Source organism: Lepidochelys olivacea (genome assembly GCF_965140295.1).
Source record: "Lepidochelys olivacea isolate rLepOli2 genome assembly, chromosome: 23".
Taxonomy (NCBI): Eukaryota; Metazoa; Chordata; order Testudines; family Cheloniidae; genus Lepidochelys; species Lepidochelys olivacea.
In genome coordinates, this window is record NC_140433.1 from 12,112,303 (window position 1) to 12,136,349 (window position 24,047).

At 54.1% G+C, this 24,047-nt stretch overlaps 1 long non-coding RNA gene and 1 pseudogene across 3 annotated transcripts in view; both read left to right on the plus strand.

Moving 5' to 3' along the window:
* Positions 1–24,047, plus strand: part of LOC311511978 (leukocyte immunoglobulin-like receptor subfamily A member 2) — an 873,498-nt pseudogene that overhangs the window by 840,161 nt on the left and 9,290 nt on the right. The gene's annotated exons all lie outside the window — the stretch shown is intronic.
* Positions 4,375–10,999, plus strand: LOC311511863. 2 transcript variants are annotated; one of them, XR_014709361.1, is made up of 3 exons: positions 4,375–4,545; positions 6,598–6,650; positions 8,501–10,999. It is a non-coding gene; the product is annotated as an uncharacterized lncRNA (long non-coding RNA). The 2 variants fall into 2 exon arrangements; XR_014709362.1 differs by having other exon boundaries at positions 4,375–4,526.

Below are 24,047 nucleotides of genomic sequence, written 5' to 3' on the forward strand. Positions count from 1 at the left end.
ACCATCGGGGCGCGACGAGGGCAGAAACCCCTCCTTGGGGTGCCAAGAGATAGTCCAAAGCCAGCCTGTTTTGGAGGGAAAACGTCCTGAGCTGCTGTACCTCTTTATTTAATGTTTTTACTGCTGACCCTAAATCACTAACCGAGTCCTCTAACTCTAAGGCAACTTTCTCAAGTACCATTTGCAGCCTTACAGTATAGCAGCCTATGCATGCCATGGCTGGTCCGGTAAACAGTGGCGCTATTCCCAGTACAGAGCACCCTACAAGCTTCTCGGTTGTGAGGGAATTCTTCACATTGCCCTCCAATGCTGTAGTCAGTCGCCGCAGGGTCTTTTCTCATGACTCAACAGAGGTGTCTCGGGCATTTCTAATCTTTCCTTTGGGCGTGTGGCAGTTATGGACAGATGAGGAACTCCATGAGCTATATAACAGCTACCTGTCCAGTTGGCTGGCAGCACCTTGTAAGCCTTTCGGCCACATACAAAATAGTGACCCTGTAGGGCCCAGGAAGGACTGTTTCTTAAGGGGGTTCCTGGGATCTTTAAGGCTGCTTTGGCTGCTTTTCCAAATGGTTCATATGCCCCTAAAGGGGCATCCCATCCTCCTGACTGGGTACAAGTGGGGGCGTTTCTAATTGTGCCGTTCAAATTACACTCGCCATAGGGACCACTACAAACCCACCATTGGCTTGCTACATTGGAGATATTAACTGGACGGCAAGTTATATTTCCAAACCCCTCTTTTGTGGTAAGATTATTTGTAAGAGTTTCCCTAAAAGGGGAGGAACCATTACACCCAAACTGTTGGCCTCCCCTCTTGGTCTTTATCCAGTACCCGTCAGCCCACTGTGTAATAACACAGGAGCTTTTTCCCACAGGACGCCCATCGTGATCAGATTGGTTTGGGGTAAAACATAACACTCCCTCAGTGAGTACTGCAACCGAATACTCCTGGTCCTGATAGGTGGCTTGCTGTAAAGAGGTCTTGTTCCAGAACGGCGAGTCCGTTCTTTCCCGCTCTTTGGTGGTGGCTAATTCTGCTAGGGTCAGGGGCAGCATGTCAAGGGGCATTCCCGTTCTGGGGGACAGTGGAGTCGGAGCACATACCCAGCAATCAGTCTGGTTTGTTAAAGTGGCGACATGATGCGCAAGCAAAACAAAGGAGTTATGCTCCCGATATGCACGGTTTGGAAATACCAATACAGAGAATAACAATGTTACCCAATTAATTATCACCAGAGTCTTCCCAACCCAGGGTCTCCAGTACCTGGGTGGGCCCATTTTAGCATTAAGGTGCCCGCTATTTGTGTCTTTTAAACAGTAGCTTTAGCTCGAGATCGTCACTAGATGAGGAGTCAGCAGGTTGGATGGTCCACTGTCCTGCTGACGAGGGGGCGGGTACTGCCTTCAGACGAGAGTGATGGATCCAGTTCTTGTGTCCCTCGATCTTTAGTGCTGTATGGGAGATCAGCAGGACGGTATAGGGTCCTTTCCACTTTTCCTGGAGAGGCTCGTTTTTCCAGGTACGAACAAACACAGAGTCACGGGGCTGTAAGGAGTGGATGGGAGAGTCCAAGGGGAGAGGCTGGGAATCCTTGGAATACCTGTGAAGAGACAAGAGAACAGCAGACAGGGAACACATATACTGTGACAAAAAACCATTACCCAACTCCCATTCCCCTGACAGAACCGGGGTGCCATTCATAGTCATGCCCTTCCAAACATAATTTCAAAGGGACTGAGCCCTAATGTACCCTTTGGGAGAACGCGGATACGGAGTAGGACGAGGGACAAAGCATCAAGCCATCGCAGTGAGGCTTCTTGGCACACTTTTGAGAGATGCCGTTTAAGGGTCTGATTGATACGCTCCACGACCCCACTGGCTTGCGGTCTCCAGGGCGTATGGAGTTTCCAGGGGATCTGTAAGGCATGTGAGATGCTTTGAATGATTTTTGACGTGAAGTGTGTCCCATTGTCAGATTCCATCCACTGGGGGAGTCCAAAGCGAGGAATGATCTCCTTAACAAACTTGAGGGCCACTGTCCTGGCAGTGCAGTTACGGCAGAGGAAGGCTTCTGGCCGTCCGCTGAACCGATCCACTATAACAAGCAGATATTTGAACCCTTGGGTCTATTTGCCACACTTGTCCAGGGCCCGGAGTGGGTTCTAGGGCAGCTGGTGGCACAGGATGTCCCGGTCGGGGGTTATTCTTTTGGCAGACTAAGCAGTCCGCCTGTACCTGGGCAGCCAGGGGTCGGAGTCCGGAGGTGATAAAGTATTTTCCCATTAGCTGGATAAGTGCTTCCCTGCCAGCATGAGTGGTTTGATGTAGTTTCTGCAGCACCGGCTGGATCAGGCTCTTTGGTAAGAGGACCTTCCCTTCTGGGGAATGGAGCCATCCCTCCTTTTCCCGGAGACCGAGTTTGTCAGTTAGCTGTCTCTCCTCCCCAGAGTACTGAGGGGTTGGAAGCTCCCCTACTGATGGGACAAGGGCATGCATATGGGCGTTCTCAGTCTGAGGGGATGGCAGGGTGGCAGCATGCTTAGCCTCTCTATCTGCCCGGGCGTTACCGCTGGCCACATCTCGATCTTCCCTTTGATGGACTTTACAGTGTACCACCGCCACTTCCGAGGGGAGTTGTACGGCTTCTAGGAGCCGGAGGATTTGGGGCTCCTACTTGACTGGGGAGCCTTGGGCTGTCAGCATTCCCCTTTGCTTCCATAGGCCAGCATGAGCACGCAGCACACCAAAAGCATACTTTGAATCGGTAAAAATGTTGACCCGCTTTCCTTTTGACAGTTCAAGTGCACGGGTCAGGGCTATTAGTTCGGCAAGCTGGGCAGAGGTCCCAGCAGGCAAACCTTCAGCTTCCACAGTGTCATGGAGGGTCACAACAGCATAACCCGCCCTCCTTTGCCCATCTATTACAGTACTGCTACCATCAGTGTACCACTCAATCTGCATTTGGGAGGGGTACATCCTTTAAATCCGGACGGCTGGAGTACTGGGCATCTATGATCTCTAAACAGTCATGTTTCTGTTCCTCTGTTTCTGGCAAGAGAGTGGCTGGGTTAAGGGAGGGGCAAGGCTGTAAGGTGACGTCAGAGGTCTCTAACAGCTTAGCCTGATAGGAGCAATCCCAGCCTGGGTGAGCCAAAGCCCTCCCTTTGCATCCAATAAGGCTCGGACCATATGGGGAGTATAGATTTGCATAAGCCCTCCCAATGTTAGCTTCTCGGCTTCCTCAAGCACTAGGGCAATAGCTGCGACAGCCCGTAAACATGCCGGCCAACCCTTTGCAACCTGATCCAGTTGCTTAGACAAATAAGCCACGGGACGTCTCCATGCTCCTAACAGCTGTGTGAGCATGCCTAGGGCCACCCCCTTTCGTTCATGTATATACAACTGAAATGGCTTAGAGAGATCTGGCAGGCCCAGAGCCAGGGCTTCCATCAATTTTCTTTTCAGGATTTTAAATGCCCTGTCAGCCTCTGGGGTCCAATAGAAGGGGTCACGATCTGCTCCTTTTACACAGTCGTACAGGGGTTTAGCCCACAGTCCAAACTCTGGGATCCATATCCTGCAAAAGCCTGCCATACCCAGAAATGCCCTGAGCCCCTTACGATTACTTGGGGTAGGAACTTGACAGATAGCTTCCTTTCTTTTTTTTTTTCGCTTGAAAGCTGACGCTCCCCTTGCCTTAGATGTAACCTGATTCCGCTCTACCTCAGACAACAGGGTTCTCAGGAGAATATTACAGTCATAGAATCATAGAATATCAGGGTTGGAAGGGACCTCAGGAGGTCATCTAGTCCAACCCCCTGCTCAAAGCAGGACCAATCCCCAACTAAATCATCCCAGCCAGGGCTTTGTCAAGCCTGACCTTAAAAACTTCTAAGGAAGGAGATTCCACCACCTCCCTAGGTAACGCATTCCAGTGCTTCACCACCCTCCTTGTGAAAAAGTTTTTCCTAATATCCAACCTAAACCTCCCCCACTGCAATTTGAGACCATTATTCCTCGTTCTGTCATGTGGTACTGAAGGGTTCATGTTTAGCTATTCCACCTGGAAGCAGGCAGGACACACCCTGACTGTTTTGTAGAAGCAATGCACACATTGCTCTATCCAAGGACAAGGGCTAGATATGAACCATGAGAACTTGATTGTTGGGACAGTGACTGTGGGAGGCTTTCTTAGCCTGGGCTCAAGGCCTGAGAACCAGGATTGTAGTAGATAAAGGATGGTAAATAAGTATATTAATCAACGTCATACATTCCTTTGTGTATCTTTTTGCGGTAGCAGTGTGTAATGCTTAGGGGGGAGAAATATAATAAAAGGAGAAGGTGGAAGGCGGGGGGGGGGGGCAGAACAGCCCATCTCAGCTGACCAGCCTGCTTGCTTGCATAAAGCTGTGTTCTGTCTCATCATTGAACCGCCACAACTGGCGCCCAACGTGGGGCCCTCAGCACTCACCTCGCCCGGCAAGGGTTTCAGACGCGTCACTCATCCGCTTCGTGGATCCCGGTGAGTATTTTTCATTGTGGTAAGTATGGGAAGCTCCCTCTCTGCTTTGCAAGTGCAACACCGTAATGAGCTGCAGTATTTGCTGCGTAAGGCTCAGCATGACTGACCCGCTCGAGCACTTACTCTCCTGCTACAGGAGGTGCGTGCCCAGTGCCCGTGGTACCCTGAAGCCGGAAGCCTTAAGCTAGCGGACTGGGAGCAATTGGGCCAGACATTGCACGAAGAGCCTCGGGCGCCTGTGCAGGCTTTACATGCCTTGCACCTCTGTCGCGACGCGATACTGCGTGTCACCTCGGATAGGCCCTCTCTCACGAGGCTGGTGATCTCGCCACGCCCGTCGGCTCCTGTAGCCATCCCCGTTGCAGCTCTCCCCCCTTCTACTGATGCAACCCAGCGTGTCGCTTCGGAAAGACCCTCTCCCGTACCCACAGCCCCCCCTCTCCCTGCTTTGCCCCCAGTGTCTTCATTACCACCGCCTCCCTTGCCTTCCCCACCAGAGCCAGTGTGTGATCACCCTCCGTCCGTGGGGCCCCATGCTCCGGGGCCCCCCGGAGGGTCATCTGTATCTGCTCAGAAGCTTTCGCTGGTGCAACAAATGGTTCACGCAGCGAAAGCTCGATCAGATCTCACAGCGGAGGAGCTGGCTGATCTGGTCTCAGTTTGCCCGGTGACCTGGCAGAATAATGACCAGGGCAACCCCGTGGGCACCTGGACCACTTTGCCATACTCGGTGGTTAGAGAGGTAAAGAAAGCAATTCGTGAGTTTGGCCTGACTAGCACCTTTGTGCGTGGTCTCATTGAAGGGATAGGTACTGGATACTCCCTAATCCCTGAGGATTGGAAAACGCTGCTGCGCATGATGTTATCACCCAGTCAGTATGTTATTTGGATTAGTGAGTATCGGCAGATGGCAGAACGCCAAGCTCAGGTACATAGAGAGCACGGTATCATTTATGAGCATTTGGCAGGGGAGGGCCCGTTTGCTACTATTGAGATGCAGTCTCAACTCCCTCAGGCCGTCTTCCCCATTATTTCCACCTGTGCCCAGCATGCTTTCAAGAAGGTCCCGGATTCAGGCAAGCCTACCAAAAGCTTTGTCAGTATCCGTCAGTGTGCCTCAGAGTCCTTTTTGGATTTTACCAACAGATTGCATGAGGCTATCCTCCGACAGGTGGATAACACTGAGGCAGCTCACGAGCTCCTGTTAAAATTGGCAGTTGAAAATGCAAACGAGGATTGCCGCCGTGCTCTCCAGGCAGCACAAGCCTCTGGTATTTTAGAGCTCTCAGACATGCTGCGGGCGTGCCAGAACATCGGCACACAAGCCCACAAGGCTGGAGTTCTGGCTGCCGCCCTCAGGAAAACCGGGAAGGAGGGGAAGCGCTGTTACCGCTGTGGTAAGGAGGGTCATTTTCAGCGGGAGTGCCGCTCATCTAAGGCACCAGCCCGACCCTCAAAGAAGTGCCCCAAGTGTGGGAAAGGTTATCACTGGGCTAATCAGTGTCGTAGCGGGTCGGGAAACCGCGCGACGGGTCCCCCCCGAACCCAGGGCCAAACGGGGGTGTTTCCCACTCAGACAACCGCTCCTCTGCCTTAAAATCCGTAGACTCTATGAGGGTGGCGACTGCTGGAAGTGCAGGGCTTGATTTGATCATGCAGGAGGACACTGACTTTCGGCTGCCAGGGGAGGTCTGTGCCATACCTACACAGGTGACGGGACCTCTCCCTGCCGGCTTTGTAGGTCTTGTTCTCCCTCGCTCACATGCTGGGAAACAGGGCTTTTTTGTCATTCCAGGGGTCATTGATGCTGATTACACTGGCATTATTAAGGTTCAGGTGTGGACTCATCTTCCACAGTCGCTCCCGCGTGGACGGTCAATTGCACAATTGATTTTAGTCCCCTATCAGGTGCCAGCTGCCGAGGATCGAACTCGGGGTGGAGGCAGCTTTGGATCGACGTTGTCTCACTCGCCGTCTCACAGCGCGTCTTCTCCACTTGTTGCTCTGACAATGTCAGTCCGCCCCTCGAAACCTCAGTTCACACTTCTCTTAAATGATGTTCCTTTTACAGGGCTGGTGGACACTGGAGCTGACGTTACGGTGATTCGTGATCTGGAGTGGCCGGTTAGTTGGCCTATGGTTCCTTCTAAAGAATTGTGGGGGATCGGGGGTAGCAAACCCAGGCGACACAGTTTGTCTTGGGTCACAGTCTCTAAACCGGGAGGCCGTACCCTTGCTACAATCCGCCCTTTTGTACTCCCTGTCCACCTCAATATTTGGGGCCGTGATTTACTTACAAAGTTAGACACCACCCTCGATATTAACATCTGATGGCCCAAAACCCTCCCTCACCCACCGTGCCCTCCGCATTACCCTTGGTATGGCAATCCTTAGAGCCCGTATGGATTGACCAGTGGCCCCTCCCTCTAGGAAAGCTAAAAGCACTTCATTCGCTTGTGCAGCAGCATTTGCAAGCACAGCGATTGGAGAGCTCCACCAGTCCCTGGAACACCCCGGTGTTCGTTATTAAGAAAAAATCGGGTGCTTGGCGGCTGTTACATGATTTGAGAAAAATAAATAAACGCATCCAACCTATGGGCCCCTTGCAATTTGGCTTACCAAATCCAAATTTAATTCCTCAAACCGATCAACTTTGTGTGTTAGATTTAAAAGATTGTTTTTTCACCATCCCCCTTTGCCCTCAAGATCGCGAAAAATTTGCATTTACGGTGCCACAATATAATAATCAGCAACCCTCTTAAAGGTATCAGTGGAAGGTCTTGCCCCAGGGAATGCAAAATAGTCCAACCTTGTGTCAGCTTTTTGTGGATCGGGCCCTTGCCCCTTTCCGTGCCCGGTACCCTTCGCTAAAGGTCTACCATTACATGGATGACATTTTGCTAAGTGGTCCCCGGGTCACGGCACAACAGCTTGAATCTTTATCTCAGATTCTTGGCCAAAATGGCCTGTTAGTGGCACCAAAAAAAATCCAACGCTCTTATCCCTACCACTACCTCGGATATAAGGTTTTACAAACCTATGCTGCTCCGGTTCGTCTGGAATGAATTCTACCTCAACCCCTAACCCTTGTTAAATTACAACAGATTTTGGGTCATTTAAATTGGATTCGGCCCTACTTTCGTCTCCCCACTTCAATGCTGCAGCCGTTGTTTGAGCCCCTGCGTGGAGCCCGGGCACCGGGTGCGGTTATTGCCATCACTGAAAAGCATACTGCCTGCATTCGACAAATCAATGCAGCATTGAGTCAGCAGTTTGTGGACAGACTCCCAGAGGTCTGTCCCTTATGGTTGGTTCTTCTTGCCACCCCTCATACGCCAACTGTGGCTCTGTTTGTACCCCGTACAGACACAGCCATCTCTATTATAGAGTGGCTATACCTTTCATCCACCCCTCCTCGAAATATTTATCCGTATTTAGATGCCCTATCTGATCTTGTTCGTAAAGCCCGCCACCGTGCAGTGCAACTCACTGGCACTGATTTAGTTGCCATTGTGCTCCCCTTGTCCCGTACTGAATTTGACTCTTTGTGCCACACCTCCTTGGCCTGGCAGGTTGCTCTTTGTGATTATGTGGGAGAGATTTCTTACAATCCTCCAAAAGATCCTCGGTTGGTCATTACCCAAAAGGTGCCCCTAGTTGTTCATCGTCTTAGCCGCTCTCAACCCATTGTTTCCGCTGTCACTCTTTTTACTGATGGCTCTCCCCACCGAGGTGTAGTCACTTATCAGTTGGGTGACCCCCCTTGTTGGCATTCTCGTTTTACACTGCCTCAGCGTTCTGCACAGCGTTCAGAATTGGCTGCTGTTATTTTGGCCTTTCAACTTTTTGCTGATTGTCCCTTTAATTTAATTGTGGATACCCATTATGTTTATCAGGTAATTGATCATTTACCCCTTGCCCTCATTACCCCTCAGGTTGATGCAGACCTCCTTCGCCTGTTTTTGTCTTTGCAGCATCTTCTTGCCACTCGTCATTTCCCTTACTTTGTTGCTCATATTCGCAGTCATACCCCTCTGCCTGGGCCACTCACTGAGGGCAATGCACGCGCCGATCGCGCGTTGCGTGGTCAGGTAAATTCCCTTTTTTCTGACCCCATTGAAAGCCATGCCTTTTTTCATCAGTCTGCCTCTGTTTTGGCCCGGCAGTTTCACATTCCTGCTGATCATGCACGTTCCATTGTTCGTTCCTGCCCCCACTGTGCTGCTGCTGCTCCTACCTTTTCTTATGCCGTTAACCCCCGAGGTACCGCAGCAAATCAGCTGTGGCAAATGGATGTTACTCATGTGCCACAATTCCGCCACTATTCGTTTTTACATGTTTCCGTTAATACTTATTCGGGCTTCCTTTGGGCAACCCCACAATGTGGGGAAGCCACTAACAAAGTTATTCACCATTTGCTGGCCTGCTTTTCTGTTATGGGTCGCCCCTGCCAAATTAAAACAGATAATGCCCCAGCCTACTGCTCTGCAGCCCTCTCCACCTTTTGTGCCCGCTGGGACGTCCGTCTTAAACACGGAATCCCTTATAATTCCACGGGCCAAGCCATTGTTGAACGTGCCAATCGCACACTCAAAACCTTGCTAGATAAACAATTAAAACAAGGGGAGCTGCATCTCCGAACCTTAGGAGACATTCTACAACAAATGCATATCCTCTTGTTTACTTTAAATAATTTAACACTGAATGCAGATCAGCAGACCCCTGCGGATCGGCATTTTCACAAATCTGAGGTACTGGAAAGACCGCGTGTCTTTTACCGTCAGCTGCCCGATCCACAGTGGCTGGGCCCAGTACCTCTAATCACTTGGGGTCGGGGATATGCTGCTGTGTCTCTCCCTGCAGGACCGTTGTGGGTTCCAGCTCGGTGTGTGCGACCGGCACTTAAACAACATGGCATGGCACCAGGGGCTGTCGAATCCCATACCAGAGTTTCAGCTGACCTTGGAGGAGACCGCGTTGCCCCCCGAGTTGACAACGACGGGACGGAAACGGAGGAGGCGTAATGTCCCAAACCGGCCCGTGACATGGGGAGCAGTAAAAGCATTGGTCGCCGCGGCCCAACGAAGACTGGCAGCAGATCAACAGCCAGAGACTCCTGAGACTTTGTTTGTGGCGATTCTCGCCCAAATCACCGCTAATTCTGTGATGATTGTCTGCCTTTCGTGCCTGCTATTTCCTGTAGGGGTTGGCTCGGAAGCGCTTCCCCCGTTACAAGCCCGAATGACATATAACATATGGGAAAGACTGGCTTCAATAGCAAATGTTACCCACTTTTGTCTATCTAATTCTGTAGCAGCCGGAGATTTGTTAGGTACATGCCTTATTCCAGTATGTCATCACCCTGAGGAGATGGAGAATAAGACACTGTTCTCTGCTTATGCGAATCTTTCTTCCCAGTACTCTAGCATGGCTAATTGGGGCCCGGCCAACAATACTCTGCCTCGCACGGCTATATCCCTCCACACACCGTACCCGGCCGGGGCTCACAATGTCACCTGTGCGCGTGTAGTTAACTGCACTAGTACAAAGGTGCCCTTGGGCTGTCGAAAAATTTCTCAACCCCTTTTAAATTGTTCCCATGCTGTTAATGTTTCATACAATTATGGCCATATCATCCTACCATCAGGATGGTTTTTTACTTGCGGTTCACACACCTTTAATTATATTCCTGCAAATTTAAGTGATGGCACCCTTTGCTGTCTTAGTAGAATGACACTTATATTGCCTTTTGCCGGTCAAAAACGTAGTAAAAGAAGTGTACCCCTTTCAGATGATTGTATTGCAGATGTTGAGCTTTTTAGTCGTGCTGAGTATACTGCCTTAGCGGCCTCTATTGTTGGGGTCCCAGCGCTTGCTATGTATTCAGCCAGAACTTTAAATAACCTGGCATGCTTTGCAGCAAAGGCAATTAATACAACATCCCAGGCTATTGCCTTACTTAACACAGAACAACACGAATTAAGGGATGCAATTTTGGATAACAGAGCAGCCATTGATTTTCTGCTCCTGAAACACCATCTAGGCTGCTCCACGTTTCAGCACATGTGTTGCTTTAATTTAACTGATAATAGTCGCTCCATAGAAACTAGACTGGCTAAATTGGCCAGTCTTACAACACACATACGCCAAGATCTGGGGTTTGAGGGTTTTTGGAATTGGCTTACAGGTTGGCTGCCCTCTCTAGAATGGCTGCGACAGCTTTTTGGTTATTCTGTGTTTGTAATCATTGGGCTTATTTTTTGCTGCTGCTGTGTACAATGTATTCCTTCCTTGTTAAGACTTTGTAAAATTTCGCCCTGGAAGGCTCCCCAAGTTATGTCCTTGTCTGTCTGGGAGTTAAATAGCATGACAAAACAAATTGACGGCTACCATGAGATGGCCAAATATCATTAAATAAAAAACGGGGGGATGAAGGGTTCATGTTTAGCTATTCCACCTGGAAGCAGGCAGGGCACACCCTGACTGTTTGGTACCACTGAGAACAGTCTAGAGCCATCCTCTTTGGAACCCCCTTTCAGGTAGTTGAAAGCAGCTATCAAATCCCCCCCTCCCACTTCTCTTCCGCAGACTAAACAATCCCTGTTCCCTCAGTTTCTCCTCATAAGTCATGTGTTCCAGTCCCCTAATCATTTTTGTTGCCTTCTGCTGGACATTTTCCAATTTTTTCACATCCTTCTTGTAGAGTGGGGCCCAAAACTGGACACAGTCCTCCAGATGAGGCCTCACCAATGTCGAATAGAGGGGAACGATCACGTCCCTCGATCTGCTGGCAATGCCCCTACTTATACATCCCAAAATGCCATTGGCCTTCTTGGCAACAAGAGCACACTGTTGACCCATATCCAACTTCTCGTCCACTGTAACCCCTAGGTCCTTTTCTGCAAAACTGCTGCCGAGCCATTCGGTCCCTAGTCTGTAGCGGTGCATGGGATTCTTCCATCCTGAGTGCAGGACTCTGCACTTGTCCTTGTTGAACCTCATCAGATTTCTTTTGGCCCAATCCTCCAATTTGTCTAGGTCCCTCTGTATCCTATCCCTACCCTCCAGCGTATCTACCACTCCTCCCAGTTTAGTGTCATCTGCAAACTTGCTGAGGGTGCATTCCACACCATCCTCCAGATCATTTATGAAGATATTGAACAAAACCGGCCCCAGGACCGACCCCTGGGGCACTCCACTTGATACCGGCTGCCAACTAGACATGGAGCCATTGATCACTACCCGTTGAGCCCGACAATCTAGCCAGCTTTCTATCCACCTTGTAGTCCATTCATCCAGCCCATACTTCTTTAACTTGCTGGCAAGAATACTGTGGGAGACCGTGTCAAAAGCTTTGCTAAAGTCAAGGAACAACACGTCCATTGCTTTCCTTTCATCCACAGAGCCAGTTATCTCGTCATAGAAGGCAATTAGATTAGTCAGGCATGACTTGCCCTTGGTGAATTCATGCTGACTGTTCCTGATCACTTTCCTCTCCTCTAAGTGCTTCAGAATTGATTCCTTGAGGAACTGCTCCATGATTTTTCCAGGGACTGAGGTGAGGCTGTGACTACTGAGGCACCCCTCAAAGACTGAAATAAACCAGCTTAGGTTCATGGAGAATTCCCCAGCCTGTGTTTTCAAAGCAGCCAAATCCACAGGATTAAAGGGCACATGAGTATAAACCTGCATAGTCATGGCCGGATGCCTGTCCGATCCAGACCGGGTGATTTTAGTTTCGGTGATTAAGGGGTATAGACCAACCATTGGGGACTTACAAGGTGTGGATGAAGGGGCTGAAGCGGACACCGGTTCTGCCCTTGCAGTGGGGGTGGGGGTCTGGGGACTAACATTAGCTGCTACCGAACCAGTCGGAGTCAGATTACAGCGCTGTAAAATATCTGGTTGAGTACATAAAGTCAGAAACAAATGCGCATACCTATGTTCATTCCATTTCCTTGTTCTCTGACAGAACAGGAGTAACTGAAGTATCGTGTTGTAATTAATTGACCCTCCTGGTGGCCACCACTCCTGGTCCTCTAGTTGATATTGAGGCCAGTCAACTGTACAGAATCGTTTTAATTGGCTCTTAGTCATCGGATCCGCACCAAATACCTTCCAGTTTGCTAGAATGCATTCTAGGGGCGTGCACCGTGCCCTAACCTCTGAGCTCTGTCCCTGTCCCATACCTACAGGGTAACTCTGGGCATCCCCAGGTTCCAACAGAGCATACAATCCGGATTTCAAAAGGTTCCTACCTTATCCAAGGGACCGGTTCCTCATCGTTGCCTGCAGCTGCTCCTCCCCTATGTCCAAGGGACCGGCTCCTCACCGTTGCCCACAGCTGCTTCTCCACTATATGAGTGTGTTGCACCGTTGTGCCCTCCGGGGTCGATCAAATCACGTCTCCTCCGAAGCCCCCGATGAACTCACCGGTGCGCGCTGGGCGTCGGTTCTCGCCGCAATCCTCGACCTCCAGGAGGGGTTCGGGCAATGCTAAATAGCAGCCTCGTCGCCCACCCAGGGACACCAAAAGCTGTTGCCGGCACACAGTGCCGAGAGGCAAAACAACAGCAGGGGTTCGTTACCCGGTGTGCATCACCCAATAATCACAACGGGGTGGAGAAGCAGAAAAGTTTATTTGCAGCTGCAAACAAGGTACAGGGAGAATAAAATCTCAAATCCTGCACACAGAGCAGGAAGTTACACAGGCTTTTATACATCCTTTCTTCAGCATACTTATCCAATAACAAGCTGCCCTAAGTATCCATGTAGCCAGCCAATCCAGTTACCAGCTAGTTCCCTTGTTCTCTGTATCATTTGTTAAACTACACATAAAGCTGCTTTATTCAGCATTGTTCTTCCATATCTGCCCTGTTTGGCCTTGTTTAGTTTCAGGCAGTCTGACTCTGCAACATATTGTTGCAGATCCTCAGCATAGCTGCTGCGAGTGCCTCCAGGCGGGGGGGCCAAGGACACTTGGGCCTAGCACGCAGAGCTGCTGCGATTGCCTCCGGGGGGGCGGGGGGCAAAGACACCTGGGCCTAGTGCGAGAGGGCTCCATCGACACTCGTGGTCTTCCATCCCCTCGAGTTACCTAGTGGCCATGCCCCAGTGTCCCCAACAATGTGGAACCATTGTCTGCCGTTGCCCTGACGGAGGGAGGGGCGAGTGACGACATGGCTTACAGGGTTGGCTTACAGGGAATTAAAATCAACAAAGGGGGTGGCTTTACATCAAGGAGAAACAGAAACTACTGTCACACAGAATGGCCCCCTCAAGGATTGAACTCAAAATCCTGGGTTTAGCAGGCCAATGCTCAACCCACTGAGCTATCCCTCTCCCTGCTATTCCAGGCAGGACTGAATCTCCATTAAACTTTTCAAGGTGCCCCTGACAGACCTCACTGAAACGATTGTCGGCCGTTGATTTCACGGAGGGAGAGGGGAGCAAAAGAATACAAAACAAATCTGGTCTCTTTCTTGTTTTGATCCACTCCATCTATCATTTACATTTTTGGCTGGCAGAATACAATACAATAGGACTGCTAGCCATCCTCATCCTCAGCACCGGCAGAAGACGGTGTAATAGGGCTGCCGGCAGGACTGAAGAGAATGACCTGCTCGAGTCACTCCTATTTCAGTCCCTGCAGCCATGTCTACCCAGGAGCTCCTGACCGACCTTACTGAGGCGGCCAAGAGCTCCTAGGACATGAGGACGATGGTTATCAGGCCTATGCACCGTCTGCTGCCACAAGGCAATGAGCTGCAGCTGTGTAGCAATGCAGTCCTGCGTCTGCCAGCACCCAGGAGACGTAGGGTGACAGTGAGCTGAGCGGGCTCCATGCTTGCCGTGGTATGGCGTCTGCACAGGTAACTCAGGAAAAAAGGCGCGAAATGATTGTCTGCCGTTGCTTCCATGGAGGGAGGGAGGGAAGGGGGGGCCTGAGGACATGTGCCCAGAACCATCCGCGACAATGTTTTTTGCCCCATCAGGTACTGGGATCTCAACCCAGAATTCCAGTGGGCGGCGGAGACTGCGGGAACTGTGGGATGGCTTCCCACAGTGCAACGCTCCGGAAGTCGACGTGAGCCTTGGTACTGTGGAAGCGCTCCGCCCAGTTAATGCACTTAATGCACTTAGAGCATTTTGTGTGGGGACACACACACTCGACTATATAAAAACGATTTCTAAAAACCAACTTCTATAAATTCGACCTAATTTTCATAGTGTAGACATACCCTTAGCCGGCCAGTAAAACAGAGGTTTATTAGATGACAGGAACATGGTCTAAAACAGAGCTTGTAGGTGCAGAGAACTGGACCCTTCAGCCGGGTCCATTTTGGGGGGCAGTGAGCCAGACAACCACATCTGCCCTTCACTCCATGTCCCCAGCCAGCCCCAAACTCAAACTCCCTCCAGCCCCTCCTCCTCTGGACTTTGTCCGTTTCCCGGGCCAGGGGAGCACCTGATTCCTTTGTTCTCCAATCCTTTATCTCTCACCTTGCAGGGGGGAAGGGCCCAGGCCATCACTTGCCAGGAGACAGAGTGTCGGCCATTTATGTACACTGGCCCTTTGCTCTGCAACAATTACACCCCCTTATCCCACCACCTAGAGACTGAAGAAATGCATAGGGGAAACTGAGGCTCCCCTACAGTATTCAGAGGAAACATTAAGAACAGTCCCACTTCGTCAGAGGGACACAGGCCAGGGGGCAGAAAGATGGGGACAGGCACATGAGGGGACACGGGATGGTGGGACATGTACGGAGGAGGGGATACAGGCCAGGGGGCTGAGGATCCCAAGGCATGAATGTCGGGGGTGGGGGGTGAAGGGTAAACAAGCTGGGGAGCCAGAGCTTGGGCATCTGCCAGGGATGGGGGAGGGGAGATTCTCTAGAGCTCTGTCCCTGTTAACTTGCCCCCTCCCCTTTCTGGGGGGGCTGGTTGGCTCCCTCCACCCCCCGTGGCCCTTTTGTAGCATCCTGAGGTGAGCTCTGCCCTGGGCCCTGAGATGCACAGACCCACTGCCCCGGGTATGGGATCGGGAAGGGACACGGGGCCTTTCACCCCTAGGGGGCTGGCTCAAATCTGTGTCCTTTTCTCTTAGCACTAGACCCCACCCCCCCAACCAGAGCCAGGAGAGAACCCAGGAGTCCTGGCTCCCAGCCACCCCCACCCCCCCAATCACTAGATCCCATTCCCCTCCCAGAGCCAGGGTATAGAACAGGCTAGGTGCCGGGCATCAGGTTTTCACAGAATTTCACTGGCAGTAGCAGAAACAGGAAGCGAGCGCCGGCTCTGGCCAGACTTCCCCTTTCCCGGATTTATCCACTGCTCCATTATCAACTCAGGATCTACATTTACCCCTCCCTCCCCTGCTCACGGGGACCAGAAACCACAACCCCACCCCCCTCAAACCCACCGTCATGTCTCTGTGCCACATCACTCAGCTAAGAACGGCGTGTGCAGCGATGGTACCTGAGAAAGAGGTTGGCCAGGTCCCTCCACCCTCATGCTCCAGGGCTGGGGCTGGGCCCAGCTGGGTCAGGAAGGAATCTCTGTCCCGCTCCTTGGGAGAGGGTTACTTTGTGGGGGGCACTGTGTGTGTGTGTGGGGGTAGAAGCCCTCCTCTACTCTGAGCTGCTGCTCCAGGGAGGCTAGACGGGCCTGTTGGAAAAGCTCAGGGCAGCCTGGGCACCTCGTGACACCTCCTGAGATTCCCCTGTTCCCAGCTGGTCCCCGGACTGGGCAGCTCCCATGTGGGGCTGGCGGGTGATGGGGGGTGGCGTGGGACCAGGCAGCTGCAGGAGGGGATGTGGTTTGGTGGGTGTTGCAGGGAGCTGACTTTGCTCTGACCGTGGTAGGTTTGGGCTGGAGATTGCAGAGAAACCAGCTGATGGGAAGAAAGGTGCCGAGCGCATCACGGGCTTCCTGGGGCTGCAGCCCCCGGCGCAGTTCCTCATTCCGCTCGCACTCGGGCCTCAGGCTCAGTGGAGCTCAGCACTGGGGTGTTGGTGGCAGCGCTGAGGGGCCCCCCACTGCCCCATCATGGCATCTGCTCTCACCGTCCTCTTCCTCGGTAAGTATCAGAGACAGCCAGGGCGTGTGTCCATGTGGGGGGTGGATCTGAGACCAGGGCGTGTGTCCATGGAGGGGTGGATCTGAGACCAGGGCATGTGCTCATGGACGGGGGATCTGAGACCAGGGCGTGTGCCCATGGCGGGGTGGGGTGGGGTGGATCTGAGACCAGGGTGCGGGATCCAGTTGCTCTGGGATCTGGTCACTAACGAGCCGTCTCCTCTCCAGGCTGCTGGCTGACTGGTCACAGCGGGGCGTGGGGAGGTGAGTATCAGTCTGGGGGGAGAACAGTAACATCAAGGATGGGGGAGGGAATCTGAGTCCTGAACCTTACCCAAAACTCAACACAAACTCCCCCTGGGCGCTCAGACCCGTCCCAGTTCCTCTCTACCCCGCCCCACCAGGGAGTAAGGAGGAGCTGACCTTCGCTCCCGGGGTCTGACAAAGCAGATGGGAACCATCCACTGGTTTAGTGTCCTGCCCCCACAGGCTGGGAAGATTGCGGAGGGGAATGTGGATTTATTTCAGCTCATACAAACGCTAACAGCGCCCATCCGTGGGCTCAAGATCCCCTTGGGGTAACCAAAATGTTCACGGTCAGTGCAGCCATGGGGGACAAGCCCCCCAGATCAGCCCCCGCCCCAACACCTCCCTCCCTGGCACTCACAGCCGCCCACCCCGTGATCCCAAGGCCTGGGGAAAGGTGGGTCTCTTCACTGATGGGACGCTCAGAGCCAGGCTCTTCCCTGAGCCCAGCAGAGGGGACAGAGTCACTGGGAGGTTTATCAGCCGGGGGAAGAAGCAGCCACTGGACATTCAGGGCTGAGGGAGGGGGGATCCCTGCCCCCAGCGGGAGCTGCAGAGCAGGGGGGCCTTTCCAAAGTAACACATCAGCTAGGGGGTGATGGGCGGAGCTGAAGGTTATAAACCTCAGTGGATAGGAGAGATTTGCACAGTCCCCTACAAGTCAGGGGTGGTGCTGTGTGTAAGCGGGGGAATGGTCCCGCTATTGTGGGGAACTTTCCTGGCTTATACCCACCCCGGTGGGATTGGCTGGCGAAAGGATCTGAGTCCTCGCTCCCACTCCCTTTACCCAGCGGCCTGCCTGACCTCGAGGGCTCCCCTTCCTCCCCGCAGTGTGGCAGAGTCCTCATGACCCCGGCAAGGCTGGGCCCCAGATTCCCGGGGGGCGCGACCCCCAACCTTGTTGTGGTCACTTCAGGAAGGGGCGAGGGTGTCCCCTCTCCCGGGTGCTCTCTCTGCGCTGGACGCTTCCCTGACCCCCTGATCATTACAGACAATTTATTACACAACAATCAATTTTTAAAAATAAGGAAAAAAATGGGGAAGGTGAAAGGAAAACCCGCCACCCTGCTCTGTGGCCCGGGGACGTCACAGCCAGCGTCTCTGGGCTCCGGTGGCTGCAGCTCCGCTCCCAGGACAGGGCTGCTCTGTGGGCTGCTGCGTTGACTCTGCTCCCAGCACGGACCTCCTCCCCGGGCTGCTGTTCTGGCCCCTCTGGCTGGCCCGGCTCTGGGTGCTCCCAGCTCAGCTCGGGCCCCTGCTTTCTCCTTAGCTCGGCCCCACTCTGTCTGCCCCAGGCGATTCCAGCTCACCCAGAGGACGGGACCCCCTGGATTCGTGACTAGCCCGCTGGCCCTGGCAATCAGGCTCACCTGGAGCGTTGGCCTCTCCTCATTGTTCCTGGGGACTGTCGGTCTCAGGGTCCTGGATTCCCATCGACCCTTCCCCTTGGTGCTGGGAGCTAGCAACCAAAACACCCCGAGTGAATGTCAGTAAGGGGACAACAGCCCCGTTACATGTGCACAGAACCCAGGAGTCCTGGCCCACATCCTCCTGCTGTCCTGCTTGGACCCCAAGCCCCTCCCAGAGGCAGGGACAGAACCCAGGAGTCCTGGCTCCAAGACCCCTGCCAGCAGAGAAGCCAGGGCGTAAATGGACCCCTAGAGACTGGACTGGTGTGTCACCCACTTGGGAGCAGAGCTTTGGGCCCCCAGGGGCTGGGGTTGCTCCGTGTCTCATGCTGTTAGCCCAGGGCTCAGAGGATACTATGGGCCCCTGTGGAAAGGCATCCAGGAGTCCGTCCCCAGGGCCACCGGGTCTGACCCCCACGGAGGCCGCGTGGTGAGGACGGGCCCCAGGACTGGGTGACGGGGCCTGCGTCTCACGGCCTGTCTGCTTCCCCCTGCAGAGCCCAGCTACCCCAAACCCAGCATCTCCCTGAGCCCCAGCTGGGGGGTCTCCCTGGGGGGAGCTGTGGCTGTCTGGTGTCGGGGGTAGCACCGGGGCATGCGGTTCGTGCTGAATAAAGAGGGACGCCGTTTCCAAACTGTGGCTTCGAAGGGGTTGGAGGCTGTGTTTCCCATCAGCAACGTGCGCCGGGAGGACCGGGGGATCTACAGCTGCTCCTATCAGAACAGATCGGAGCCGTTCGCCGTGTCGTCCCCCAGCGACCCTGTGGATCTGGCGGTGAGAGGTGAGGGGACTTGCTCGGCGTCCCCGTTCCCAGCCCCACCCCCAGCCCGACCCTCACGGGGGCTCGGTGCTAATGGGACGCTTAGTGCCAGGCTCTGCCCTGAGCCCTGAGCCCGCAGTGGGGATGCCCAGCTGGGGAGTGGGGACTTTAACGCTGCCCCTTGTGTGTAGGAACCGTAAGTCACTATTTAATCCCGTGATCCCCTCCCCACTGTTCTCCTGGTGCGGCCACAGACTCTGTGTGATGGGAGCACATCACGGTTTTCAAAAGTGTCCTTCTTTGTCGGGGGGCCTCAATCTTGGGGGATCTCAGACCGACCACCCACAAACAGAGATGCCCACAGTTAGTGGAGACCTCTGCAAACACTGGCCTCAGTAGCGCTGGATCCCTTGTGTTGGGGGAGCATGTAGGCCCCTGCCATGGTCAGGACCCCGTTGTGCCCGGCGCTGCATAAACACAGAGTGAAGAGACCGTCTCTGCCCCTGGGAGCTCACGAAGGAAAGTGAATCTGACTGTGACTCAGTTTCCCCCGTAGAATGGGGATAAAGACTCCTCGCTGCCTCCCAGGGGCTGACTTCCTTCCTGTGTGGGGCTCAGGCCCTATAGTGCCAGGCTCCAGAGAGCAGCCTCTGAGTCGCCCTGTGCTCGGGGGGGGGGGGGGGGGCGGATGCAGTGAATGAGGCAGGGGCCACACACGACATATGAGGACCCCAAGAACTAGGCAGCCGCGCCTCCATGTGTGTGGGACTGGGAGCCCAGGTCACAGGGCCCGGTTTCTGGGTCAGGGGGACTCTGGAATCTGGGAGAGAATCTCTGCCAGGGGGCCCCTGGATCCGCCCATGCCAGGGCCAGACGGGGAATCATCGAAGATTAGGCTTGGAAGGAACCTCAGGAGGTCATCTTGTCCAACCCCTGCTCAAAGCAGGACCAATGCCAACTAAATCATCCCAGCCAGGGCTTTGTCAAGCCAGGCCTTAAAAACCTCTAAGGATGGAGATTCCACCACCTCCCTAGGGAGCCCATTCCAGTGCCTCATCACCCTGCCAGTGAAATAGTCGTTACGGGTTGGATCACAGAAACCCCCTTGGGGTTCCCAACTGATGTGACAAGACTACTTCTGCCCCTGCTCTCCTTGCCAGCTTGAGACTCCAGAATCCTCCCTGGCTGCGCCAGACGCGGTTACCGGGCCAGAAACACAGACCCAGACTGAACCAGGTCCCACAAGCTACAAGCTTAACTGAGAGCAGCTTACAGAAGTGTTCCTGTCTTTAACACTCAGATGCCCAACTCCCAATCTGGTCTAAACCCCAAATAAGTTGGTTTTACTCTGTATAAAGCTTATACAGGGTAAACTCATAAATTGTTCACCCTCTATAACACTGATTGAAAGATATGCACAGCTGTTTGCGCCCCGCTCCCCAGGTATTAATACATACTCTGGGTCAATTAATAAGTAAAAAGCGATTTTATTAAATACAGAAAGCAGGATTTAAGTGGTTCCAAGTAGTAACAGACAGAACAAAGTGAATTACCAAGCAAAATAAAATAAAACACACATGTCTATGTCTAATCAAACTGAATACAGATGAAAACCTCACCAGTTCCAGTAAGTTTCCTTTTACTGACAAATCTCCTTCTAGTCTGGGTCCAGCTATCACTCCCATCCCCTGTAGTTCCTGTCCTTTGTTCCTTTGTCCTTTTTTCCTTTATTATCAGCCACGCCACATTCCTGGGAAAGCCCAGATGTGGACTGGCATCTCCAAGTTCATTGTTGGCTTAAGGGCTTCTTGATTGGGCACTTACTGAGAATAGTCCTTTCTCAGGAAGCTGACCAACTGTTTCACTAAAACCTACTCAGAATCAAACAAGTACGCAGCCAATACTCATAACTTCGAATACGATAATGACACATGCATACAAATAGGATGAATAGATTCAGTAGGTGATAACCTTGACAGAGATATGTTCGGTGTGGGAAGCGCACGGAGGGGCAGAGGATGCTCTGGAACTGCTCCCCATGAAGCCAGTCAGGACTCTGGGGCAGTCGCCTTCCCGTGAGCAGCCTGTCTTCAGGACACAAAGCTCACACAGCTTCCACCTTCCTGGGTCTGACCTCGGAGTGTTCAGCATCCGCTGCCCCTCCATGCGCTTCCCACAGCGAGTCCGCCCAGGCAGGGTCCTGAGGAAGCCAGAGGGTCCTGCCCCCCAACTCCGCAGTCAGACGTGACTCTCAGCCAGCCAGTAAAACAGAGGTTTATTAGATGACAGGAACATGGTCTAACACAGAGCTTTTGGCTGCAGAGAACCGGACCCCTCAGCTGGGTCCATTTTGGGGGGCAGTGAGCCAGACAACCACGTCTGCCCTTCACTCCATTTCTCCAACCAGCCCCAAAGTTAAATTCTCTCCAGCCCCTCCTCCTTTGGGCTTTGTCCCTTTCTGGGGCCAGGAGGGCACATGATTCCTTTGTTCTCCAGCCCTTTAGCTCTCACCTTGCAGGGGGGAAGGGCCAGGCCATCAGTTGCCAGGAAACAGGGTGTTGGCCATTCTCTGTGTCCAGACCCCTGCACACACCTGCCCTCTAGGGCTCTGCAACGATCATACACCCTTACCCAACCCCCTAGATACTTAAGAACTGCCTAGGGGAAACTGAGGCATCCCCACACAATTCAGAGGAAACATTAAGAACAGTCCCACCTTGTCACACATATATACATTGACAAGTATATTTTCATAAAGCCTTATGGGGGCACCGTCACAATAGTGTTTCCTAATATCCAAAGGAGACCTCCCCCACTGCAACCTGAGACCATTGCTCCTTGTTCTGTCATCTGCCCCGACTGAGAACAGCCCAGCTCCATCCTCTTTGGAGCCCCCCTTCAGGGAGTTGAAGGCTGCTATCAAATCCCCCCTCACTCTTCCCTTCTGCAGCTGGAGTCCGGGGCTGGGTGGGTGCCCGGGTCTGGCTCTCACAGCCTGTCTCCTGTGCGCAGATCCCAGCTTACCCAGACCCTCCATCTCTCTGAGCCCCACTGGGGTCACCGCCCCAGGGGCAGACGTCACCATCCGGTGTCGGGGGCAGCGGCGGGACGTGAGGTTCTTCCTGCACAAGGCTGGAGACCTGAACCCGCCGCGACACATGGACCCTGCTGGGGACGGGGCCGAGTTCCACATCCCCACCGTGGGCCGGCAGCACGGAGGGAGCTACGGCTGCAGCTACCGGCCCCGATCAGAGCCCTTCATCTCCTCGCAGCCCAGCCACCCCGTGCAGCTGGTGGTAGCAGGTGAGGGGCCCGGCTCCATGTCCCCGCTCCCAGCCGGACCCTCAGAAGGTCGGCACCCAGATGGGATGCTCAGAGCCAGGCTCTGCCCAGAGCCCTAGGAACCCCGTGGACAGGGAGCACGGACAGTGTCACTGGGGGGTTCCCCAGGCAGGGGGGAACAGCAGCTCCTGGAGGTTCACAGCTGAGGGAGGGGGGATCCCTGCCCCCAGGGGGAGCTGCAGAGCAGGGGCCTTTCCCAGGGGATGCTCCCCCGGCTGCCCCCGCACTGGGGATGCACAGAGGAATCAGGGCCCAGAGGCTGCCCAGCCAGCTCCGTCCCCAGCCACAAACCCCCCTCCCCGGGACTGACAGTAACGATCGATGCTGAGTCACGGGCAGAGTTGGATTAAGGTTTCCTGGGGCCCTGGGCCAGAGCAAGGGGGAGTCTCTCCCCACCTTTTCACCTGCCCTCCCTCTCCTGTCCTGCCTCCTTGGCCTGGGGCCCCGCCCACAGCCCCACCCCTTTCTGCCCCTTCCCCGGTCCCGCCCCTATTCCACGCACGGTCCCGCCCCATTCCGTCCCCCCACTGCAGCCCCGTAACCCATCTGCTACTTTCTGCCCCCAGCCACTGTAGGCCCAAGACCGGAGAAGTTCTGTCCCCCCACCCAGCCCCACACCCAGCTGGATCCTCTGGGGCTTTGCACTGATGGGACGCTCAGAACCAGGGTCTGCTCTGAGCCCTGGGCCCAGCAGAGGGGACACCCGGCCTGGCAGCCGGGACGGAGTCACTTGGGGGTTTCCCAGCCGGGGGTGAGCAGGAGCCACTGGAAGATCAGGGCAGAGGGAGGGGTCACCCCTTCCCCCAGGGAGAGATGCAGAGAAGGGGGCTTTTCCCGGGGGATGTTCCCCTGCGTTGCTCCCGTTCTTGGGAGCCATAGAGGAGTTTGGGTCTGGGGTGGTGGGTAATTACTATGGAAACAGGTCATGGTGCCCGGGGTGGGTGGGGCTGAGACATCATGGAGAGGGTCAGCCCCAGATCCAGAGCTCCCCCGATGCCTCCTGCTCAGCCTCTGGAGTTTGCTGGGGGATGCCAGGGGAAGAACAGGCTCTGCGGGGCTGGGCTGTGAAATTGGGCCCAGCTGGTGCCAGAGTCCTGGGGAAATAACCTCCAATTATTGGGCCACAAGACATCCCCCTGGCAATAGGAGTGAGGATTACCCAGAATTCCCTTGGTTCTTGCTTCCCCTCCCCCCACTGGGGGTCTATAGTACCCCTTGACCCTCCCCCAATAGATTTTCTGCCCCCTCTGGCTGCGCCCTGGTCCCCAGGGCCCTGGGCACCACCCGAGTTTGGGGGGCAGCGTGTGATGTTCCAGCCTCCCCCGTGTGCACTGCCTGGCTGTGTGTGTCAGCAGCCGAGATACCCCGGGGATGGGCTCACCGCACAGGAGACAGGCCGGGGCAGAGTCACGTGTGGGGGTGGACAGAGGGGTCCTATGGGGACAGGGAGCTGGGGTGGTTCCCTGTTGTGGGGGGCTAAGACCCTGAGGTTCTGATTTTTCCTATCCCCTGGCCTGGTCCTGGGGTGCCAGGTGTCTCGGGGGCAGTTCGTCCACCTGGGAGCCCCCTTCACTGGGGAAACTGAGGCTCAGTGTCCCTGGGGCATCAGGACATGGCCTCCC